Source organism: Narcine bancroftii, chromosome 12 (genome assembly GCF_036971445.1).
Source record: "Narcine bancroftii isolate sNarBan1 chromosome 12, sNarBan1.hap1, whole genome shotgun sequence".
In the NCBI taxonomy this organism is placed as follows: domain Eukaryota; kingdom Metazoa; phylum Chordata; class Chondrichthyes; order Torpediniformes; family Narcinidae; genus Narcine; species Narcine bancroftii.
This window is the reverse complement of record NC_091480.1, coordinates 53321194-53341000: the sequence shown is the minus strand read 5'-3', so window position 1 is coordinate 53341000 and position 19807 is coordinate 53321194. Positions and strand designations below refer to the sequence as shown.

General features: G+C 40.7%; 1 protein-coding gene across 6 annotated transcripts in view; it reads left to right on the top strand.

The window, feature by feature from the left end:
• LOC138746933 (spermatogenesis-associated serine-rich protein 2-like) overlaps nucleotides 1-19807 on the top strand; it is a 102173-nt gene that overhangs the window by 13476 nt on the left and 68890 nt on the right. The window contains exon 1 of one of the 6 annotated variants that reach the window (XM_069905624.1): nucleotides 18838-18962. The exons of the other annotated variants lie outside the window; for them this stretch is intronic. The gene's annotated coding sequence lies outside the window, so the exon portion shown is untranslated. Of the gene's footprint in view, nucleotides 1-18837; nucleotides 18963-19807 lie in introns of those variants that run through there. 6 annotated transcript variants of the gene reach the window in all.

Genomic DNA, 19807 nt, shown 5'->3' with positions numbered 1-19807 from the left:
CGGCGGCCAGCGGTTCAACTCTAATATATATTTAATATGATCTTGTGGGCTAAATATAATTATATCGCGGGCCATATATGGCCCGCGGGCCAGAGTTTGACATGTGTGTACTAGTCGTTAGCCTCAGGGATAGGGATATTAAAAGGTGACATCACCAACTGGTCAATTACTGGCTGCAGCCCCTTTTGGCCGGCCATCGGAATTGGATACTACTTGCTCAGGATCTTTTTAAGTAACTTGAAGGGGAGGAATATCTAATACTCCTCTATTGCTTCTTTTTGCCCATACTCCAGGATTTATTAGTTCCCGATCCTCCTCGGTTCATACATACAATTGAATCCCGATACCTGATTCCTGTGGTCTGGTGCCGATAGCCAATTGGTCCTGTAAATCTCATCCTAACAAACAAACTCCAGCTTGGGGAACTAGTAGAATGTCCTCCGTTACTATCTTCTCTCCCATTTATATTCTTACATCCCTTAATACAGGGACCATAAAATCTCTTCCTCCTACTCCCGAAATCATCACTGCCCCCTCTATCTTAACACGCTCGTGTGGTTGTAAAATACTAGACCGGGCTGCCCCAGAATCTACTAAAAAGGTCATCTTGTCACTGTGGGGCTCTATGCTTAAATTTACCAATGGTTCTCTGTGCAGCCCCACGGTGTGTATTGACTGAGAACCGTGACCCCCCCCCCCCCCCATTCATAATCTGCTTCCATCAGTGCGTAAGATCGTGTCTCCCTGGCTCGCATTGGACATTCTCTCTTAAAATGTCCCTCCTTTTTACAATGGTAGCAAACTAATGCTCCTGTTTCCCAATTCCTACTGGGATTACCACGAGGTCCTGGGAACGGTTCTTTGCCTTTCCTTTCTGTTTATTGGGCATTCTCTCTTAAAATTACGCACCTCCGTACTAGTCAGGGGCACATTTACAAAACTGAGACCCCCTCCCACGGGAACTTCCAGTAAAGGTCTTATCCAGTTAATTTCTGGCTTAACCTCTCCTTTATAATGTCTAGGTTCCTGCTCTCTGGGAAATGAATCAAAGGGTTCTGCCCTTTCCTCCCGGAGGGTCTCACACTGTTCTGAATCCAAGTCTCCTCCCTCTCTTGTCAATTGAGGTGGTAATCTAGTACTTTGTGAATGGGTCATCATACCACCCCTACTTTCTTCTTTCTTTAGCTGTGGGGGAGGAGGGGAAGGTGAAGAAGGGTAGAGCATAGGAGAGAGGGGAAAGATAGGAGCCGGCATAGGAGGAGCATAAGGTGGAGGAAGGGAATGTAACACATCCCATCCTTGTGTTTCAGGGACAAAAAGTTCCTCATCCTTCTTGTCCTTACATTCTTTTTCATTCAAAACCAGTTGATCAACTGATCCACTGAGCCAGCAGGCTGCATATTCTCTGCTCTCAATATTATCTCTTTGATTTTGATAGAGCCAGATGTTCAATGTCTGACAGATCCAGTCCTCATCGGATCCGAACTTTGGCCAATATACCGAATTCCCTTTTATCGGGTTTTTAACCCATTCCAGACAGCAATACCTGACCATGGTCTGTTGGTCTTTCCCGCGGGTTCTCCCCGCACCCCAATCAGATAGCATTAATCCTAACGGACTTTGCTTAGTTATCTGATCGTCTCATCCTTCCTTAAAACTATTTCCCTTGCTATTCACACCTCCCATACTAACAGGCAAGTAAAATTCCTCTTTCTGGGATCCAGTAGCTATTCCTAGTGCACTTCCTTAACATCCTCCAGTTGTTTGTTCTCAATGCCTCTTCTCGGATATCACTCGCTTCATCCACTGACCAGTCACCTGTCGTACGTGCGTCCAGCTGAATCAGCCGGGGTGCACCTACCCTCGTCGTCGGGCACTCTGTCAGTGGAGGGAGTGGGATCCCAGACGAGCCCCCATTTGTGAGAAACAGAAGTATCTTCACAGAATTTGCTCGAGACAAAAATTGAGAACAAAGAATATTTATTATACAACAATGCAAAGTTGGGTGCTTCCCCTTACCCTGGGAATACACACACATACTGGGGCTCACCCAACTTTTATACAGTTCATTTCAGTGTCGAGGTACCCTTCCCCCCCCCCCTAACATTCTTCTGCCTCCTGGATAAGTTTGACATTAGGCAATCTTGTCTGCCTACGTGCTGTTTCTGTGAACTTGGAAGACCAGGGGGTATCCTGTCTGTGTCCCATCATGTCATTGTCCTTATTCACCTGCCTTTGTCCTTATTCACACCTTCCCAACCCTCAGGGCTTACTAACTCTTGTATGCACAACTTGCTAATTACTAATTACATATGCAGAACTTGCTGACTCTCTAAGGCTAGAAGACCCTTATCTTATTCAGACTAACTTTACTTCCTACATTCTATTATCTACCCTTATCCTATTTATTCATTCACACATTTTCATGTTTACTCATCACACTATGCTGAGAGGGGAGGAGAAGGAATGATGTGTCTGGTGGTGGGGTCCTGTAGTAAGTGTTGGAAATTCTGGTGAATAATGTGTTGGATACAGAGGCTGGTGGGGTGGTAGGTGAGGATGAAGGGGGATTCTGTGTTTATTGTTTTGAAGGGTATGGGAGTTGGGCAGATGAGCGGGGAATGGAGGAGATGCAGGTGAGGACTGAGTTAATAGTGGTGGAGGGGAAACCACGTTTGTGGAAGAAGGCAGACATTTTAGAGGCTCTGAACTGGAAGACTTCATCTTGCGAGCAGATGTGGCAGAGATGGAGAAGTTAAGAGAAGGGGATGGAGTCCTTGCAAGGAACAAGGTGTGAGGACGAGTAGTTCAGATAATTGTGGGAGTTAGAGGGTTTGTAATAGATGTCAGTGGAGAGTTTGTCTCCTGAGATGGAGAGAATGTTATCTGAGATGGACCAGGTGAGTTTGAGGTCCAGGTGGAAATTGGCCATGAAATTGACAAGGTCATTGCGGGTGCATGAGCACCCCCCTCCCCCCCACCACCAATGTAGTAGTCAATGTACCGGAGGAAGGGTTGGGGAGTCTTGCCTGTGTTGGCTTGGAGCATGTTTTGCTCCACAAAACCCACCAACAGGGGCAGGCATAGCTGGTACCCATGGCTACTCCTTCAGATTACCTCCTTCAGAGATAATGGGATGGGTTAAAGGAAAAATTAAGGGTGAAGACCAGTTCTGCCAGGTGGAGAAGGGTGGTGGTGGTGGAAGGTGACTGTTCAGGTCTGAGGTCCAGGAAAAAGCAAAGTGCTTTAAGGCCTGTGTAGGTAATGGAGATGTAAAGGGATTGGACATCCATCATGAAGATGAGGCGGTCTGATAAACCTTGATCAAATTTTCCGACCATTTAGTTGGAAACTTTGATGTGTTACTGTATATCAGCTGATGCTGTTGTCGGCTGTGACTTTGGAAGTAAGGTCAAGTTCCATTAAGTGGATTTGAACATATATGATAGTGGAATATTGAGGGAGTATTGTATTGTCAATGTTGGTTTTTCAGATAAGATACCCAAAGCAAGCAAGGAGGGTTGGGGGATGGGAGAATGGTAGAATTGAAATAAAGGAAGAGAAAGGCAGGCCACTGGGGAAGGTCTGAAGACTGAAGGGGAACTGATGGTGGGAGAGTATCAGGAACTAGATTAGCAACAAGTCATCCTCGATCAAAAGGGCCTGCATAATAAGGGGAAGGATCTGCTTTCATATGAAAAACTCCATGGCACCTTTTTTAAAGTGTAAAGAAATGAACCCTCTTTATAAAGGCCATATATATCTCTTAACATCATTAAAATTGATTTTCTGGCCATTTTCTAGGTTATTTTAGGGGCCTTGTGTGGGCAGTTTTGTTGTCCTACACAGCAGTGATTAAACTTGATGGTTCGTTGGTGCATAGCTCTCTAAATTAAAGTATCTTTGTATAAAAGTGATGATTAGGATTTAAATATCTGTCAACTGGAATAGTTTAGCAACACAATCTTTATTATAGTATCTAAACACTAGATTGCATTTTCTAACTAACTATTTAGGAAAAGGGTTTGTTTAAAAAAAAAAAGTAATTTTCTAGTTCAGCAGTTATACTTGAATTGTGCCAAATGTGGAAAATTGCTTCCTTATTTCAATCTAATACCATTTCCATTAAAAATGTGCAAATGGACCAGACATTATACAAAATATTATGGGCCCTACACTAAGAGGCAATGACATCAGCAGATTTGACATGTTTCAGTAGTTTTATAATACACTTTTATCAACAAAATGAACAAATACATGAAGGAGATTACTCAAGCTTGACTAAATAATGACTGATATCTTGGGTTCAATTGAGTTGAAAGATTGAACCAAATGAGAAATTTTTAACTTGATTGGGAATAATTGAATAATCTTTCTCAGACGTTTGCAAGATAGGGTTGTGTTATGAAACAGGAAGTAGTCTGAAATAGCTTTGACTTGTCACATGGAGGTAGGGTATATGGTCCCAAATGGATGACAATCTGTCCTGTAACATATTAAATTAGTGTTGCTAATAAGATTGGATTAACAATAGCCCTTTTTCCACTGACATCCCAGTTAATTGGCTGTGCAGTGCCCTGGGATAGTGCCACTGGGCCACCTTTAACTGGGACAGTGACTGCATTCCACTGAACACAACTTATACCCAGGGCAAGGAGAGTCTACCTTCAACTTGAATGGATGAAAGTTGTCCTTTATCCACTGGTTTAACCAGCACGCCAGCGTCAGCTGATGCTGGGGATATGAGTAGGGGTAGAGGCCGTCAATCCCTGGTGTGATTTGACATAATTTGGTGCTGGTGTGCTGATTGTTTTCCTTTTCCACTGGATTTTCCCGTTAATTCCTGGGACAAGGTGCCAGTGGAAAAGAGGCTTATGTCAAATGAATAAAATTTAAGTGATATGAAAATGTTAGTTTTCCTTTTGCTTGTCTGAGGGATGGGCTTTCATTTTTGTGAATTTTTTTTTTGTCCATTGATTTTTATTCCCCCCCCCCACCGAGCCATTTACAAGATTTCTGGAAAATTGATGTGACTGTTTCCAGTGGTGATTGTATTTGTGTGTTGTTTCCTTAAATTATTTCTGATACCAATAACTGCAAAATCTGTCATCGGTGACCAGCTGACACGTGCTATCTTAGTTCGTCAAACAAACTACAATTTGTGATTATATCAGAGGATTGGTTATGATCCTTTTTCAATTAATCAACTGGTCCAGAAAATTGACTAAAAATGGCATTAAAAAATAGAAGTTAGTAATACATTTGCAGACTGGGCAAAACAGTTTCTACTTCTGTTTTACCACGTGCAGATAAATTTATAATTTTTCTGTCATTTATATGAAACTATTCTATATTTTGAATAGTGCTGTTTCAGACAGGGTGATAGGGAACTCAGCAATGATGATATCAATATTTTTTCCATGTACAGTGTTCTTTTGAAACACAATTGCTTCCTGAATTGCCCCACATCTCCTAAAGTGAGGATCCTGGGCTAATTCGCAATTGGTATCAAAAGGTGCTTGCTCAGCCACGGTGATTCAATTCCTCAAATAACGTCTTGAATGCGCCTTTCATTTGTTCATAATGTTCGAGAATTTGCCAAGAGCCAGCTGCTGCTTCAGAAACTATCAGCTTTCACTTCTGTCATTCCTGTGCCAATTAACAACACAATAGTAATATTCACAGAGAATTTGCAGATTTTCATTAAAATGACAAATGGTGTTTGCAGCAAATGTCTTACCTGTGCATTGGAGATGAGCCTGATGAAGGGTTTAGAATTTTTTTCCAAACTGCAATTTGTATACAGGAGGAAAAAAAATACTAAACAAGTATTGAGATTAGAGGGTTGGAAGAAAATGTTGCATAAAATTGTGGCTAAACTTGCATACCAAACCATCTCATTCTGTTTTAAAAGTTGCAATCTATATGGTATAAAGATACTTTACATTTTTGGGTAAGGGTACCAAAACTGTGCAAAGTATTTCTCGGTATGACCTTGCTAGCACCCTGTAGTAAAACCACCTTATTCTTCACTTCAGCCCCTTTGCAATAAAGGCAAACATTTGCTGTTGGATCTGCCTGCTAACCTTTTGTGATTCCTATGTGGAAATACCAAGATCCCTCAGATCCATTTAGATAATCTGTCTTTTTGGCTCATGACCTCGCAATTCCCCATATTAAACTCCGTGCAGAGTTTTCACCCAATCCCTCACTCGATCCACTGCAGAATGTCGACATCATAATGTGCCCTTCCACTTATTTTCATTGGGAAAACTTGTAAACCTTGTATTTCATTGTGTCCAAAGAAGTCATAGAAAATAATAAACAATTGAGGGGCAAGGACCAATCCTTGGGGTACTCTAGTAGTTGCATCCCTTCAGCCTGAGCAGGATCAGTGTATTTCTATAGGCCATTTCAGATAGCCCAAAAGTTGGGATTTAAAGGCGGAGAAACTCCACCAAAATGCATAATGACCTACCTCTCTGAATGTGCGGAAATGGTCTCCGAGCTGCATAATCCAACCCCTTTCCGAGAGGGATAATCTCCGCAGCGCAGCCTTCCGCCGATCGATCTGAATTGGCAGCTGTGCTAGACGGCTGTTTGGGAACAGGCTTATAATGCTGTCAGCCCGCGACCCATCTCCCCACTCACCCCTCTCCTTCAAAGTCAGGCAGCGGGGACCGTCAGGGGGCAGCTGGTGCAGGCTGGGACAGCCACCAGGCTGCTTTTGCCTTGGGATCTGCTCTCTGTGTCTCAAAACGCGGCAGAGCAATGACCATCTTCCCTACCCGTAATCCCCCACGCAGCTGGAACTGTTCTGGTAACCATAGTGGTTTCAGCTGCATAGGGGATTATGGGTAGGGAAGACGGCCATTGCTCTGTCGCGTATTGATGACGGGTGGTGCTTCAGCACCAGTTGGCCCACCTCCACGGGGTCCAGAGGGTGCTACGAGGCACCTCTCCTTTGAATGAGACCCTGGAGCAGCCTTTTTGGGCTGCAGTCTGAATGGTAAGTTCCAGATTTTCAATCTTCCCCATAGCCGATCTCCAGGTGAAGGCCTGAACGGAAATGGTCTTATGTGACAAGCAGATTTCAAACCATTATAGCACACTTCCTTCAATACTTTGGGCTATTAATTTATGCACCAACCTCTCACATGGCTCCTTGTCAAATGTCTTTTGGAAATGGTCTTGAGTTCCTATTTTGGTATCCTGTACAGCAGTGGTTTTCAAACTGCCCCCCTAAACTTTGTGCAATTGGTGCTCTGTGAAGCAAAGGATTGTTTCAGGTGGTGTGTGAGTGAAAAGGGAAGGTTGAGAACCACTGCTCTAGACCCAATTGCCACTGAAATATTTTGCTTGAGAAAATTTTTGTCATTGGCCCATTTCCTTTGGAGTTATGAAACTGTGCACATAATGAGTCAATTAGGTACGATTAAAACACTCATATACCACCTGAAACAATCCCTTACTAATCACAAAGCACTTATGGCAGAGGGAATACTTCGGGTAGAAAGTGAGTTTAGGGGGGGCAGTTTGTAAACCACTGCTGTACAGCAAAGCCAAATTCAAGGTCTCGATCTTGCCTTGTTGCACCTCTCCAAATGCATCACCTTGCACTTCTGGATTAAGTTCTACTTCCCAACTGATCAAGCTATTAGTATCTTTGTGCAGTTGAAAGCTTTCTTCCTTGTGCTCAGTCATTTAAATTAAGACCTACAGTATGGTAACAGGCCCTTTCATCCCATGAGCCCAATTTACACCGTTAACCTAAAACCCTCAGTACATTTTGAACAGTGGGAGAAAGCCGGAGCCCCTGGGGGAAAATGCACGGGGAGAGTGTACAAATTCCATGCATTCAGCGTGCAATTCGAACCCCAGTCACTGGCACTGTAACAGCATTGCACTAACCATGTTGCCCATGTGGCAATATTTTTCCTTTAATCATATTTTTATTGAATTTTATAAGGATAAACAAAGCATATACAAATTTTTCGAGACACAAGATTGTCAAACTTATAAAGCACGTTCATATTATACAAGCACAACTTATAAGTTTATCCCAAAAAGCCTTTAACTCTTTGGCCCATCTATACACCAGTATTTTATATTTCTGGAGTAACACATTAAGTTGCTAGAAGTCAGATTTTATATACAAAGGAAAGAGAAAAAATGAATGGGGAAAAAAAAGTCCTTAATTTAATTAAGGTTCTGAAAATAATTCAGGAAAGGTCCCCACACCATTTGAAACTTTTTGTTTGTATTACTAATTGAATTGTGAATCATTTCTAGATTTAAACAAGACATAATATCCCTCAGCCACTGAGTTTGGGTAGGTGGGGCAGCATCCAAAAGAGAAGCGAAGGGCAGAGTGTGACATTTGATTGGAGTTAAATGAATGTCATCTTTTCTAGTGGTACCAAAAAGGAAAGACCAAAAGGTTCGGTTCCAGATTTAAATTAAGGATTTGGGACAAAGTTTGGAATATAGCCTGTAATAGGCTATATTCGAGGCTAGAACACGTCCAGAACATGTGAATAAGGGAAGCCTGTCTTTCCTACACTTGTCACAACAAGAGTCCACATTTGAATAAATACGAGATCATTTGAATTTGGACATATGAGCCCTATGCACAACTTTAAATTGCAACACAGTGACAGGCACAGAGAAGAATTAACCAATTTAAAAATAGAATCCCAAACCTCATCTGTCAGAAAGGTTTAACTCCTGTTCCCAGGCAGTTTTAATTTTATCAAGAGGGGCATGTCATAAACCTGCCAACTTGTAGATAACGGATATTAAACCTTTGCATGAGGGTTGTAAACTAAGAAACACATCAACTGAAAACCAAAATGTTTTTTGAACTGAGCCCATGCTCTCACAGTATGCCTGATTACCAGATTATCAATTGATTTACTAAAGGAAAGAAGAAGTGAGGATCCAAGATGTGCTGAAATGGAAACAATTTTAACAGAATTCAACTTCATTGCTACCCATAATGGACAGTCAACTTGGTTATGAAAGTATAACCAAAACACAAGGTTGCGTATATTGGCCACTGCAATTTTTCTAATCCCCTGCAAAATGTTATACAATGCTCCCATGATTTAAATCCATTATGAATAGTATTGCGAGGGAAAAAAAAGAGAGACCAAGTACTGAGCCGTATGGACTCGCTGGTAATGGCCTTCATGTTACAAAAGCAACTGTCAAGCTCGTTGTTTCCTGCCACTGAGCCAATTTTAGATCATATTTGCAACTTCCGATCTCCCATTGGCTTTTACTTTTCTGATCAATCTACCACATGGAATCGTGTTAAAAGCCTTGCTGAAATCCATGTAGACCATGTCAAACACAAATGACCTTCATCAAGTTTCTTGTTATCTCCTCTGAATTCAATCAAATTTTGCAGACTAGCCCTTTGTTTAACAATGCTAATTGAGGTGTTCTAAATTCATGTTTTCTATTCCTTAAAATTAATTCAACAATTTGCCCACCACCAATGTTAATGAACTGGCTTGTAATAGTGTGTTTGGTTTCTTCTTCCCTTATAAAACAACAGCACATTAGCAGTCCTCCAATTCTCTGGCACTTCTCCCTTAGCCAATGAATTTGCAGCTGACACAACAGTCATTGGCCTCATCAGCAACAACAATGTTTCTCGACAGAGAAGAGGTGGAAAATCTCAGAAAATTGTGCGAGGGTAGCAACCTGAGTCTCAACGTGGACAAGATGAAGGAGGCCCAGGAACGACCACCCTCCACTACACTTTAACAACTCTGTAGTTCCTTGGAGTTCCCCTATCCTAGACAGAGCATCTCTTCACTTGGCAGGAAGATGCAACAGTGACTGCACTTCCTGAGAAGACAGAAGAGGGCAAGGCCACCATTATGTCAACCATCTACAGGAGCTCTATCGTGAGCATCCTGTGGTGTGGTTGCTGCAGAAAAGTGGATTGGAGGTAAATCCACAGGACCGTAAGAGTGACAGAGAGGATCAATCACTGGAGTCTTACCCCCCACCCCTCACTGGGGTCATTGTTTGAAGAGGGTACGCAAAATTGAGGACCCCCTTCTCCTCTACCCCAGCACACAGCATCTTTCAGCTGCTCCCATCAGGGAAGAGATCCAGGAGGATCAGAGCCAGCACCACCAGGTTGAGGAACAGCTTCTTCCCACAGGCAGTGAGAATGGTGAATGACCAAAGTAACTGCTTGCACTGACCCTTTTACAATCAGATGATGATAAATTTGAGGTTTTTTGAGCCATTTAGTACATGTGCTCTTAAGATATTTGAAACCTCTAACAATGCAGTAAAATTTATCCGCATTTAAGCTTCACAATGATTTTGCTTTATTGCCATACATTCTGCAGTTGAACAAAGATTGGCTTGTTTTAAGAGAGATAGGTTTCAGTCATTAAAAAATGGCCTTGTCTGGATTCGGACATCTGAAGCATGTATTTTAATTTAAAACTTCACATCTTGGAATACCGATAAAGTGGAGGAGCTTGTTATAAGGTGGTAAAAATTCAATGTCAGTTGAATGTAGAAACTGTGAGTGGCTTGTGTGATGGTTTGCACTCTGTCAATCCCTCTTCTAATCTATTTCCAAAGTGTTTGCAAATGGTCAAGTTAATGTTTTAAAAGAGGAGCAAATGGACTACTTGTGTTTTACCTGAACGATCAATTACTCTTTGGAATAATCCTTTGTAATCTAAAAAATTGGCAAAGCTTAAGTGAATAAAATTAGAATATTATTTTCAAAGGCAAGTATAGAGGAAAAATTGATTTTACTGCAAATTTAAGTTAGCAGCTACACAGAAGAGAATCTGTAAGAATAAGTTCGAGGATGGGTAATGAAATGCAGGCAGAAGTTTGGATAAGTTTATGAAATGAGTGGCGAGGCCAATGTATGTTGATACTCTCTGCATATACCTTGATAGCTTTTGAATTGTAAACACACTCTGGTTCATAGTTGGTTCTCTTTGCATCGTACACTCAGAAAATGAATGAGTCACTGTAACCTGATCTAATCTCCATGGAAAATATAACCATATAACCATTTACAGCACAGAAACAGGCCATGTCGGCCCTTCAAGTCCGTACCAGTTCACTTGAACAACTCCACTAGCTCCTCCGCAAACTCATGAGGAAGTAGAGACTTTCTTCATGATGCCATTGGTGTGTTGGTTCCAGGAAAGATCTTCCGAGATAGTGACTCCCAAGAACCTAATTGCTCATCCTCTCCACCTCTCTGTTCAGAAATCTGATGGCCAAATGATGCATTTAAGTATAATTAATGGCATTCAGTTCTGAGGTAAGAGGAGATGTCAAGATAAAGATGCAGTTTTTATGGTAGTTATAATAATTAAAATGTGAAGGAGACTTGCCTGGATTCTGCCTGGATTTTGTGCCAAGCAAGATTGACAACCGATTTCTTTGTCTGGAAACCATACTCATTTGGTTATTTTCATCTATCGTTGTTCATAGCCAGCGCTGTCTACCTGAAATTGTTTATTATATTTTATGAAAATTGAAATGGGTTGTCAAATGTGAACACCATGCACCCCAAAAACAGCCTAACTGTAGAAGTATTGATGGAAGAGCAATCCTACGAATGAAACAGTATTTTGCCCTTTTTAAAATTCTTGGTGCGGTTTGGCAGATTCACCGACTTCCAGTAAAAGATGGATAAAGAGGCAGGTGTTGTTTCAATCAAAGTGTTAATGGGTTTGTCTGAGAGGGAAATGTGGATGTGGCAAATAGTTTCCAAAAGAGATTAAAATGTGGAATGTAATTTCTCCAAGGGAGAGAAAAAACGTCTGAGGTTAATCAAACCACTGAAGCTGCTAAACACTGCACTATCATAAAGAAAAGGGTCTATAAAGATTACCATTATTTTAGAATTGTTTAGAACTGCAAGAATAAATATTAACATACTAAGTTAGTATATGAAAGTTAATTTTTCTGTTTCGCCATCTAAGAAACTAATTATGATACCAACTCGTTCCAAATATTTGATGTCAGTTATGGACTAATCTTTACTGCATTCAGACATCCTGCAAGTTTAATTTGTTCCTTGTCATTAATGTTCTTTAATATTTTTTTTAAATGTTAATGACACATTCACAACAATAAATTGTGTCAGAGTGATCATGGTCACTTGGCAATTCTTTTAGTAATTGGAAATAAAGTAATACAGAAACATAAGAACAGTAGATGCTGAAATTTTGAGTGAACAAAGTGAAGTTGGAGGGACTCGGCAGCCTCCATTGACCTTTCTGTCAATAAAAGGTCCCAACCTGTTATGTTAACTGTTTCCCTCCATGGATACTGCCTGACCTGCTGAGTCCCTCTCTTTGTTCACTCAATTAACAATAATACATCTTTATCTCCGGCGTTCAAAATGTGTTGGGAGCTGATGGCTATCACGGAGCTAATTTTTTGTGAATTGTTTGTGCTTCTATGAATAAGTCTGATTCAGGTGATGCATTCCACCTTTTCAATTTAGAAGCTAAAATGCAAATATGGAAAGTTCCAGATTTAAGGATGTATTTTGATTAATTCAGGTGTTATCAATGTGATAATATTTGTAGGCCTGAAGTTATAAATTTGCATCGCATTGTGCCCTGCGACGGTGTATTCCCACTTTGATAAAGCTTGTACTATATTACAAGTATACATACGAACTCCGAGCAGAAGTCGTCACTTTTATTTATTGTTCATACCATGTTTGCATGGTAAAGACACGGTCACGTTTCTCCAGGACCACGGAACACATTTACATTAATATAGGTTAAAATACAAGTTCAACATAATTTAAAATATTAAGACTTGTACATTAACGTTCCACAGTACCCAATCCCCAAATGTTATGAGAGTTCCAGACCCTGATGGCCTGGGGGAAAGCTGTTGTCCAATCTGGACGTAAGGGCCCAAAGTGCTGCAGTACCTCCTACCAGATGACAGAAGGGAGAACAGTTTACGTGAGGGGTGTGTGGATTCCTTCACAATGTTTATTGCCTTTCACCTGGTTCGAGTGTTGCCGACGTCCTTCATGGTAGGAAGGGAGCCCCCAATGATCTTCTCTGCTGATTTCACTATCCTTTGCAGGGTCTTGCGGTCCGAGGTAGTACAGCTTCCAAACCAGGCGGTGATGCGGTTGCACAGGATGCTCTCGATACATCCTCTGTAGAATGTAGTGAGGATGGAGGGTGGGAGATAAACTTACCTCAATCTTCACAGGAAGTAGAGGCGCTGCTGGGTTTTCTTGGCTATGGAGCTGGTGTTAAGCGACCAGGTGATATTCTCTGCCAAGTGCACTCCAAGGAACTTGATACTCATGACGACCTCAATGGTGGAGCCGTCAATGGTCAGCAGAGTGTAGTTCCCCCCTGGGACTTCCTGAAGTCTAAAAAATCTCTTTTGTTTTATTAACATTCAGATACAGGTTGTTGGTTCTGCACCAGTCCGTTAGCGACTACGCCTCAGCTCTGTACACTGTCTTGTCATTCTTACTGATCAGGCCCACCACAGTAGTGTCATTAGCGACTTGATGTGGTTTGAGCTGTGATTAGCTGCACACTCGTGGGTCAGCAGAGTGAACAGCAGTGGACTCAGCACACAGCTGGGTTTTTGTGGGGGGGGAGGTGCACCATGCTCATGGTCTTGGAGTTGCTGTTACAGATCTGGACTGACTGAGGTCTCCTCAACTGGAAGTCTTTCTTTTCAAAATATTTTTTGAGTAGGTTCCTAAATAACCAAGATGATGCCGCTTTAGTTGCCCATTCAGAGCCAGCTCTTCAGCGCTTGACGTCCTGCTTTGCGGAAACTGCCAAAATGTTTGGCCTGGAAGTCAGCCTGAAGAAAACTGAGGTCCTCCATCAGCCAGCTCCCCACCATGACTACCAGCCCCCCCACATCTCCATCGGGCACACAAAACTCAAAACGGTCAACCAGTTTACCTATCTCGGCTGCACCATTTCATCAGATGCAAGGATCGACAATGAGATAGACAACAGACTCGCCAAGGCAAATAGCGCCTTTGGAAGACTACACAAAAGAGTCTGGAAAAACAACCAACTGAAAAACCTCACAAAGATAAGCGTATACAGAGCCGTTGTCATACCCACACTCCTGTTCAGCTCCGAATCATGGGTCCTCTACCGGCACCACCTACGGCTCCTAGAACGCTTCCACCAGCGTTGTCTCCGCTCCATCCTCAACATCCATTGGAGCGCTTACACCCCTAACGTCGAAGTACTCGAGATGGCAGAGGTCGACAGCATCGAGTCCACGCTGCTGAAGATCCAGCTGCGCTGGATGGGTCACGTCTCCAGAATGGAGGACCATCGCCTTCCCAAGATCGTGTTATATGGCGAGCTCTCCACTGGCCACCGTGACAGAGGTGCACCAAAGAAAAGGTACAAGGACTCCCTAAAGAAATCTCTTGGTGCCTGCCACATTGACCACCGCCAGTGGGCTGATAACGCCTCAAACCGTGCATCTTGGCGCCTCACAGTTTGGCGGGCAGCAACCTCCTTTGAAGAAGACTGCAGAGCCCACCTCACTGACAAAAGGCAAAGGAGGAAAAACCCAACACCCAACCCCAACCAACCAATTTTCCCTTGCAACCGCTGCAATCGTGTCTGCCTGTCCCGCATCGGACTTGTCAGCCACAAACGAGCCTGCAGCTGACGTGGACTTTTTACCCCCTCCATAAATCTTCCTCCGCGAAGCCAAGCCAAAGAAGAAGAAATACAATATATATATATTTATTGATTATCATATTGTACATGAAATCACACCCATAAGTATTTATTGCCCCCAAAAAAGAAAAAAGACTAAATAGAAATAAAAAGTTGCTCTAACCCCTCCTACTAAACAAGGTTGAATTAATATTATTAGCAGCCTTGGAATTGAGCAGCGACCTCCGGAGGTCCAGCAAATCTACTGCATCCATGTTCCTTAATTATTCAAACTGGTAATCAACCATAAATGGACCCCATGTCTTATCAAATGTATCTTAAATTTCCTGATATTTTGTCTAATTTTCTAAATTCATCTTTCCATTTCAACAGAATTTCCCTTCTGGCCAGTGATGTAAAAAATGCTGAAATTTGTCTTTGATTTGACATTAAATTTATATTCTCATCCTTGGAGAAACCAAATTTTGCTATTAACAGGCAGGGTTCGACAGGAAGGTGTTTAGACCCAGCAGGCTCAACTTCCTTTTCAGGTACTGTGATATGATTGTGTTGAATGACAAACTGAAGTCAATAAACAGCATTAGCATTCGAAGATGCAAGTCCTTATTTTCCAGGTGCGTATTGGCTAGATAGAGGGCGGTGGCAATGGCATTGTCCGTAGAGCAGTTGGGTCTGTATGCAAACTACAGTGGTCTAGTGATGGGGGCAGCAGGAGCTTGATGTCCCCCATGTCGAACCTCTCGAAGTACTTCATGACAATGGACGTGAGGGTGATGAGGTGGTAGTCATTGAGGCAAGACACAGCTGACTTCTTCGGCACAGGGACAATGGTGGCAGCTTTAAAAACCTGCTCAGCCATTGAATATGGTCATGGCTGATTCGATTGTAACCTCATGACTGCATTCTTTTCTAACCCTGGTAACCTTTCACCCCCTCGCTTATCAAATATCTATTTACCTCTGCCTTAAAAATATTCAAAGATTCAAAGATCACCGTTTGGGAAAGTTCCAAAGACACTATGAGAGAAAAACTTAATTTCATCTGCCTCTTGAATGTTTTCTTTGCACTGTTATTTGTCAGGTATTTCGACTTTGCTTGTGCAAAGTTAAACAAGCTTTTTATTACCAGAACGAAAAACCAATTACAGCATTAAAATATCATCATTCAGATTTCAGTGGAGAGATACTCTTGGGAATTGTTCTCATTTATGGAGTTTGTGCAAGACAGTAGCTGTTTAAATCTCTCTCTTCTTCCCCGCCCCCACTAACGAAAATAAAATTACTCCAGGTCACAGAGTAAGTGGCAAAGACCATGAGGTGTTCATTCAGGAATTCTAGAGGCATCTGGAATATACTGGAGAGTTGTTCAACAAAACCAGGAAAATAACTCCATAAGTAATGGAGTTAATGTTGACTGTGATATCAACATATTTGCTATCATGTGCTCTATTCATAATTTTGTGTTGCAATTTCAGTGCTGTACATAGAGATAACTACTCCAATAAAGAACCATCTCGCCTGAAAATCTTAAAGAAGGCACAAGGGAGGCTATCTAAAACTGCAAAGTGTTTTTGGCAATTTTGTAAAATACCGAAGATGTTGGAAAACTTGCTTTCTGTTTCTGGCTGAAATTTGTATTAAAAATCAAAAGTTGAATTTTCGGAGTAAGGTGTCGGGAGAATTTGCCGGCTATGTGCTGCAAGTACCGGAGAATTTGCTTGTTTTCAATTTTCTGCATGTGTTTGTGGAATAAGTGATGTCAGCCACAGTGAGTTGGATGTAGTGTTGTTTAATGGAGTTTCATGGAAGATGGTGCATGCATTGGTTTCTGTCAACTAGTTCAGTGCTGTGTCCCTTCAGGGCAATGAACTGCAAGTAAATAGAGGCTTATGTGACATGGGATTTAATAGTTCATTGTGGGAGCTTTGTAATACATTTGCTAATTTCAGTTGCAAAGTACTTGCTTTTACAGTAATTTTAAGAAAGTGTTTGGGAGCTGTAACTACAATAGCTGCTGTAATCTCAGAATTCCTTTGCCTGGCCTTACAGACAGCACTGGGTTTGAACTTGAGTGGCTGGCATTGTAACAGGGTTGTGCTGACCACTACTGTGGCAGTATTGGGTGGATTCCATCTGAAAATCTTCAGTTTTGGGCAGTTAACCTCAGGAGGAAAATACTGTCAGTGGAGTGGGTGCATTGAATCTGCATCAGAATTACATGCCTTTGAGGGTTTGAGGACGTGTAATGCAAGTTTTTTTAAATCCATGAAATGTGTTAAATGTCGGGAAGATGTGTCTTAAACCTATTTGGAAAAATCTTTAAATTAGACACTTCCGATTTTGAAGTAAATGCAAGTCAATTTCTTTAGAGCAGTTGAATTGTACAACTTGCAACCCCACGAGATTGTCGATGATTAGTTGAAATTTGCAAGACTGGGATTGAGGGACAGAGTTAAAATGAAAAGGTCAACCAGGATCTAATTGAATGGTAAACCAACTTGAAAAGCTTCTATTTTGTGTAGAAGAGATTAGTCCAATTAGATAACCAACAATGAATATGTCATTAATATCAGAATATGAGGTGAAGTTTTCATAAGGGAATTTCCATTTTATTCAAGCATGGTGGACAAGACAATGTATAAATCACTTGTGATTCATACTCTTTATTACAGTATATAAAAAGTGTAACTAATATGTAGACAACATGTAACATGTAATATTTCTCTCTATCAAATCAATAAAATTATTTTAAAAAGAAAAGCTAAGTGGTTGATTCCGGTTCTGATATTTACACAACATTTCAAAATGGGTAGAATAATAGTTGTCTTGGTTGCTAGGTGGATACTTGTTGTTGACATATGGTTGTCTCTAAACAGCTGGAAAAATTTTGATAATAGGATAAAGATTTCTACTAAAAAGGTCACCTTCAGTTTGCCACGTTTGAGAAAGGTGGAGACTATTGTTGGTATGCATCAGAGCACTTGTGTACGTCACACAGCAGTTTTGTATTGCGATTACCGGTAATTATATTTCATAAGATTGTGTTCATGACTCATTTATCTGACTATGTTCTTCCAAATGAAGAGTTGATAGTCTGCATTAAGTCAGTTCTCTCCAGATGTCACAAAGCAATTTTATAGTAATTGGCAATATACTAAAATACTAAATAGTTATTCAGATATACATTTTTATTCATAACAAATTGGTTTAAAATAAAAAGCCATTAAATTTCCATGCAACAGACTGTGCTTTGAAATACTTTGGTTGATTAGTGCCTTCTCCTTACCAATTTTCACTTCTTCCCTTTCTTCATGAACTACTGTACAATGTTTTACAAGTCTGTGTCATTAGAATTTCAAAGCAGACAAAAATAGCTCCAGAAAATTTTGACAGTTACCATTTTCCTTTGAAATGGTTTTAGCAGGGAATGTTCCAGCCACACATTAAACAGAAGGAATTGTTTTGTAATAATTGGGGAATTTGTTCTTGACATTGGCAGAATGCTCATGGCAAAGATGCATTGAATGAAAGGAGAGTTGAATAAATATGTGACAGATCTAATAATCTGCAATCCTGGTCAACTGGAGCAGTTAAAAATTGCATCATTCAGGAAAATTCGATAGCTGCATTTTTAATAAATTAATTTCACCTTTTTTTTTAGTGTTACCTTAATATTTTTTGTTCTTGTGAAGTCATGATAGTGTTCTCACTTGTAATTTTACCTTTGGTTCAGATTGGGTTTGTTTTTGTACAAGTGTATCTTTCAGACAAAGTGGAAAATTTAGTTTGCAATTATACAAATTGTTTGTAGTTCATGGTTCAAACAACCTATCCAGATTCTGAAGTACAAGGTAGTGAATAACCAAACATTTGTGTCCAAAATTGAGCCCAAACAATGATTTCCTTCAATGGAAGGGGATGCAATATCCTTGTTGGCAACATGACAACAATCTTAAGGGCAAGTATTAGAAGCAGGCCAAACAGGAACTAACGTAAAATTTGGAAAACACCCACAGGTTATTCCGAGTGAAGCAAGAAAGTCTGCGGATGCTATAATTGTCACAAATACACAAAAGTACTGGAGTAACTCAGCAAGTCCAGCAGCATCCAGAGAAGGCAAACATCTATAACCATTGTTTTGGGCCTGAGCCCTTCATCAAGATATTCTGAAATTCTCATAAAAATGCAGAGTTATAGTATAAATTTTCTATAGAACTGTGTCGGGTGGATTGTTCTCAAGCTCCCAAGAAAGTTGGTAAGCTTCTTAAAGTAGAAAAATCAAGTTTAAGTGCATAGGTTTATTTTTATGGTAAAAGGGCCTTTTGGATTTAATTCTTTATAGTTTAACAGAATAGAAAAATAGCTTATTTTTATTTCAAGTATTTTCACCATACCCCTTCCGTGAAATGTTTCTCCTGGCAGAAATATTTTGGCTCTGAAAACTTGGAGGAAGGCTGTGTGTTCAATAATTTGTTGTCATTATTGCAATGTTTTTCCTAAATGGTGTGAACTGCCACATTGTCTATTCTGCTCACTCTAAATTTGGAGCAGTTAAGAGCTATGTAAAGAGAAAAGTGCTGGTTGAATCCACAATACTGCTCATTTTATTGGTTCTGACTTTAACAATTTGTTTGTTGTCCTGTGCACCCACTGAAATGCTAGTTAAATCAGGAGTGTTTTACCACTCAGACCTACCAGATGCAAACCTTTTTGCCCACACTGGGCAAATCCATATCCTTCTGTGCTTTGCTATTGAAGTGTTCCAGTTATAAATGACTCAAATTAAATTGAAAACTCCTTTTCTCTTTTGTTTTTGATACTCCTATGCCTCTTCTGATTTTTATGCACCTGCATCAGGTCACCACCCCTTTGATTTCTTCACTTCAGGGAAAATAAACCCAGTTTATCCAATTTTCTCTCCCCCCCCTCCAAAAAAACCTTTTTCTTTTAAAATAATTTTATTGAGTTTTATCATACATTGCATCCATATAAATTAAATACAATATATCGAGATAATACATGGATTCATGTTCCAATCTAAACATATAGTGAATAGTAAAAATGGAAAGAAAAAATAAATAAAAGAAGTTGATTATAAAG